The 6,096-nt window shown below is 35.9% G+C and overlaps 1 pseudogene; it reads right to left on the bottom strand.

Moving 5' to 3' along the window:
* Positions 1-570: 570 nt before the first annotated feature.
* Positions 571-1,253, bottom strand: LOC132006886 (high mobility group protein B1-like; annotated as a pseudogene).
* Between the last annotated feature and the right edge of the window lie 4,843 nt (positions 1,254-6,096).

The raw sequence follows: 6,096 nt of genomic DNA, 5'->3' as shown, positions 1-6,096 counted from the left end.
GCCCCCATTGCAAGACCCTGAGATCATGACCTGGGTAGAAACCAAGAGTCTGAGGTCTGAGGTTTAAGTTACTGAGCCACCCAGCCACCCCTATTTGTGTGTGTGTGTGTTAGTTATATTTACTTAGAAACATTCAGAATGTGAACGAAACAGCTGTAACTTTTTTTTTTTTTTTTTTGGCAATTACAGAGTGGTATTGAGTTCACAGAACAACAACTATGTCATATAAGCTGCATCAGAGACAAATGAAGATGGAAAAATCTACCAGCCCATATGTAACTAATTTGTGCTGGGCACCAACAAGAACCTGCTTTAAATTTCCGCTAATGTAGAAATTTAAAATTTCAAATTTCCAGGTTAGTGGCTACTGAAAATACCACTAGGACAGGGCTATCTAAAGACACATTCAGTAGTGTGTTAACTATGCAAAAAAAGACAACGTACAGTTTAAAAGCAAATCTTACACGGCCTTACATTTCAATTTTTTTCCTTTAAAAGGAGTAAGATGCAGACGGGTGGGAGTGGGGTTGACATGCTTTACAGACCAGAAAAAAATGCTCTAGAACCAACTTATTCATCTTCTTCTTCATCTTCCTTCTCCTCCTCATCCTCTTCATCTTGTCTTCCTCCCCTTGTTTCTTTCGCTTGCTTTTTTTTTTTTAGCCTTGACAACCCTGTTTTTTGCTGCATCAGGTTTTTCCTTTAGCTCAGTATGCAGCAATATCCTTTTCCCATTTTTCCTTCCACTTAGCAGCTTCTTTCCATGCAGCTGCTTGTTAGTTGTGGTGGTTTGATTCCACATCTCCCCCAGTTTCTTTGCAACATCACTAATGGATAGGCTGGGATGTTCTCCTTTGATTTTGGGGTGATACTCAGAACAAATCAAGGAAAGGGCCGAAGGAGGCCTCTTAGGTGCATTGGTGTATGTGTAGGTGCGCTGGTCTATGTGTTGCTGAAGTGAGCACTGAATGTGCATTGGGATCCCTGAACTTCTTTTTTGTTTCCCCTTTAGGGGAAATGCAAATTTTCATTTCTCTTTTGTTATGGGCCTTGTCTGCCTTTGCCATGTCTTCAAAATTTCCTTTGTCTTTAGCAGATGTGGTCTTCCCTATCCCTGAGCACTTCTTAGAAAACTCAGAGAAGTTGACTGAAGCCTCTGGATGTTTCTTCTTGTGCTCCTTTTGGCAAGTTTGCACAAAGAATGCATATGATGACCTTTTGCCTCTCAGCTTCTTAGGATCTCCATTGCCCATATTTAGTTATTTTCCCCAGTGAGGCTCAGAGTCACCCAGTGCCCATCTGGCTCTCACTTGCCCAGGTGCTGTCTCTATGGAGCTTGGTGTGCTGCAACGGCTGTTGTAAACATTATTTTAAAGCAACCTTAATTAAGTTTGCTATTAGTGCCAGAATATAGATAACTTGAACAGAAGACAGAATTTAGAACTGATTTATATACATGACTACTTGATATAAAACAAAGTTGGGCATCAAAAGCAATGGGGAAAGATTGTCTTTTCAGTAAATTATCCTGTATCAATTTATATATTCATATATCCAAATAGCCATATGTCCAAGAAAAAGTTTGCCCCTACTTCAGACCAAAACAAAAAATCAATTCTAGCTGCATTATAGATCTAAATCTGAAAAGTAAAACAAATTTTCTAAAAGAATATATAGAACATTTTCACGATGTGAGAGTAGGCAAAAGTTTTATTAAAGAGATGCAAAAACCACTAACCATAAAGGAAATAATAAACTGAACCGCATCAAAAGCAGAGTTCAATTCATAAAAAGAAAACAGAGAGTAAAAAGGTTAGTCACTGAGAAGAGATTTATAATGTGTATTTCTAACAAAAGACTTGTATCTAGAATACAAAATTAACACCTGAAGATCAATAAAAGGAACGATAAGGATGCAACAATGGCTCAACATCAGCAAATCAGTCAATGTGACATACCACAAAATGAAGGACAAATGTCACATGATCATTTCAGTAGATACACAAAAAGCACTTACAAAATTCAACATCTGTTTATGATAAAAACTCTTAACAAAATGGGTATAGAGAGAACATACCTCAAAATAATAAAGGCCATATGTGATAATTGCACAACTAACATCATACTCAATGGTGAAATGCTGAAAGCCCTGCCTCTAAGATCAGTAACAAGACAAAAATGCCCATATTCGTCACTTTTACTCAACGCAGTAAGTCCTAGCCAGATCACTTGGGCAAAAAAAATAAAATAAAATAAAGGACACCCAAATTGGAAAGAAATAAAATTGTCACTATTTACAGATGACATGGTACTCTATATGAAGAACCCTAAGGCCCCCACACCAAAAAAAAACTGTTAGAACTATGCAGACTAGTATCTCTGATGAGCACAGATATAAAAATCCTCAACAAAATATAAGCAAACTAAATCCAACAATACATTAAGAACATCACTTACCATTTACCATAATCAAGTGGGATGTATTCTTGGGATGCAGATGTGGTTCAGAATTCAAAAATCAAGGTGATACATCATATTAACAAGAGAAAAGATAGAAACCATATATAGGATCATCTCAAAAAATGCAGAAAAGGCATTTGACAAAGTACAACATCCATTCATAATAAAAACTCTAGAGTATGTTTAGAGGGAACAAACCTTAACATAATAAAGGCCACATGTGAAAAAGCCCCAGCTATCATCCTCATTGGTGAAAAACTGAGAGCTTTTTCTCTAAGATTAAGAACAAAACAAGGATGTGCATTCTTACCACTTTTATTCAACATAGGACTAGAAATTCTAGCCATAGCAGTCAGACCCCCACCCCCCAAAAGAAAGAAAAGGCATCCCAATTGGTAAGGAAGAAATAAAACTTTCATTATTTGCAGATGACACGACACTGTATATAGGAAACCCAAACCCAAAACCTAGAACTGATAAATTCAGTAAATTTGCAGGATCCAAAAATCAATGTACAGAAATACGTTGAATTTCTATACGTTAATAGTGAAGTAGTAGGAAGAGAAATTAAGAAAGCAATCACATTTCTAATTGCACCAAAAGAATAAAATATCTAGGAATAAACTTAACCAAGGAGGCAAAAAGCCTGTACTCTGAAAAAATATAAAACACTGATGAAAGTAAACAAAGATGACACAAATAGAAAGACACTCCATGTTCATGAACTGGAGGAACTAATATTGTTCAAATATCTATACTATCCAAAGCAATCCACAAATTTAATACAATCACTGTCAAAATACCAATGGCATTTTTCATAGAACTAGAACAAATCCTAAAATTTGTATGGAGCTCTATAAGTCCCCAAATAGCCAAAGCAATATTGAAAAAGAAGAACAAAGCTGTAGGTATAATAAACCCAGATTTCAAGATATATTATGAAGCTGTAGTAAGCACAACAGTATGGTACTGGCACAAAAACAGACACATTGATCAACAGAACAGAAAGCCCAGAAATAAATCCATGCAAGTACGATCAATCTATGACAAATGAGGTAAGAATATGCAATAGGGGAAAATAGTCTCTTCAACAAATGGTTCTTGGAAAACTGGACAGCTACATGCAAAAGAATGAAATTGGACCAGTTTCTTATACCATATGCAAAGACAAATTCAAAATGGATGAAGAACCCAAATGTGAGACCAAAACCCATAAAATTCCTAAAAGAAAATACAGGCAGTGATTTACATGACAATAGCCATAGGAATATTTTTCTAGATATGTCTCCTCAGACCAGGGAAACAAAAGCAAAATTAAACTATTTGAACTATACCAAAATAGAAAGGTTTTGCACAGCAAAGGAAACCATAAACCAAATGAAAAGTGAACTTATTGAGTGGGAGAAGATATTTGCTAATGGAGTTAATATCCAAAATATATAAAGACCTTATACAACTCTACCACCCCTAAACCCCTAAATTATCTCATTAAAAAATGGGGCAGAGGACCTGAATAGGCATTTTCTCAAAGGCATACAGAGGCTAACAGACACATGAAAAGTTGCTCAACATCACTAATCAACTAATCGTCAGGGAAATGCAAATCAAAGCCACACTGAGATATCACCTCACACCTGTCAGAATGGCTAGACTCAAATATATAAGAAATAAAAAGTGTTGGCAAGGATGTAGAGAAAAAGGAACCCTTGTATACTGCTGGTGTGAATGCAAACTGATGCAGCCTCAAAAAATTAAATGAATCTTATTGCAAGATTCAATAATTCCATGACTAGGTATCTACCTAAAGAAAACAAAACAAAACAAAAAACTAATCTTAAAAGATATATGTACCCCCTTGTTTGCTGCAGCATTATTTATAATAGCCAAGATATGGAAGCAACCCCAGTTGATCAGATACATGAATGGATAAAGTAGATGTGGAGTGTGTGTGTGTGTGTGTGTGTGTGTGCGCGCACGCACATGCGCACGTGTTATGAAATATTACTCAGCCACAAAAAGGAATGAATTCTTGCCCTTTGCAACATGGATGGACCTAGAGGATACAATGCTCAGTGAAATAAGTCAGATAGAGACAAATAACATACGATTTCACTCATATGTGAAATTTAAGAAACAAAACAAATGAACCAATAAAGGGAAAAAAGAGACCCCTCTCCTCCCCGCCAAAAAAACACAAGAAAAACTTCAAACTCTTAGATACAGAGAACAAACTGGTGGTTGTTATAGGTGGAATGGGTAGGAGGATGGGTGGAAGAGATATAGGAAATTAAGGGTACAGTTATCACAATGAGCACTCAATAATGTACAGAATTGTTGAATCATTATACTGTACACCTAAATTTAATACTGCAAGTTAATTATATTTCCATCAAAAAAACTGTCAGAAGTAATAAATGGATTCACTAAAGTTGCAGGATACAAAATCAATACACAAAAGTCTGTTGCATTTCTATACACTAATAACAAAGTATCAGAGAAATCAAGAAAACAATCCCATTAACAATTGCATTACATGAATAAAATACCAAGGAATAAATTTAACCAAGGTGGTTAAAGATCTGTATATTGAAAACTACAAAATATTAGTGAAAGTAACTGCAGAAGACACAAATAAGTGGAAAGATATTCCATGTTCATGGGTTAGAAGAGTCAGTATTGTTCCTACTACCCAAGGTAATATACAGATTCAATACAATCTCTATCAAAATTTCAGTGACATTTTTCACAGAACAAATAATCCTAAAATTTGTATGGAAGCACAAAAAACCCCAAAGAGCCAAAGAAATCTTGAGAGAGAAGGAAAAAGAGGCATGACACGCCTTGATTTCAAACTATATCATAAAGCTATTGTAGTCAAAACACTGTGGTATTGGCATAAAATAGACACTACATTAATGGAAGATAAGAGAGAGTCCAGAAATAAACCCCTGCATAAATCATCAATTTATGACAAAGGATCTAAGAATATTCAATGGGGGAAGGACAGTCTCTTCAATAAATTCTGGAAAACTGGACAGCTACATGCAAAAGAATGAAACTGGACCACTATCTTACACCACACACAGAAATTAATTAGAAATGGATGAAAGACTTAAATGTTAGACATGAAACCATAAAATTCTTGGAAGAACTACCATAGGAACAAGCAATCCTACTTCTGGGTATTTATCACAAGAAAACAAAAGACACTACCTCAAAAAGACATATGCACCTCCATGTTCACAGCAGCATTATTTACAATAGCCAAGGTATGGAAACACCGAAATTCATTGATAGATGAATGGACAAAGAAATTGTGATCTATATACACAGTATTTTTCAGCCATAAAAAAGAATAAAATCTGAGGTGCCTGGGTGGCTCAGTCAGTGAGGTGTCTGCTTTTGGCTCAGGTCATGATCTCAGGGTCCTGCGATGGAGCCCCATGTGGGGCTCAACGGGGGTCTGCTTCTCCTTCTCCCTCTGTAATCTCTCTCACTCCCTCTCAAATCAAAAAACAAAATATAAAAAAAATAAAATCTTCCATTTGCAACTATATGAATTGGACTGAGGGCATTATGCTAAGGGAAGTAAGTCAGAAAGAGAAACACAAATGCTCTATGATCTCTCTTACATGT

Source organism: Mustela nigripes, chromosome X (assembly GCF_022355385.1).
Source record: "Mustela nigripes isolate SB6536 chromosome X, MUSNIG.SB6536, whole genome shotgun sequence".
Lineage (NCBI taxonomy): Eukaryota > Metazoa > Chordata > Mammalia > Carnivora > Mustelidae > Mustela > Mustela nigripes.
Note: the sequence above shows the minus strand (reverse complement) of the source record. Positions and strands in the feature narration are given on the sequence as shown.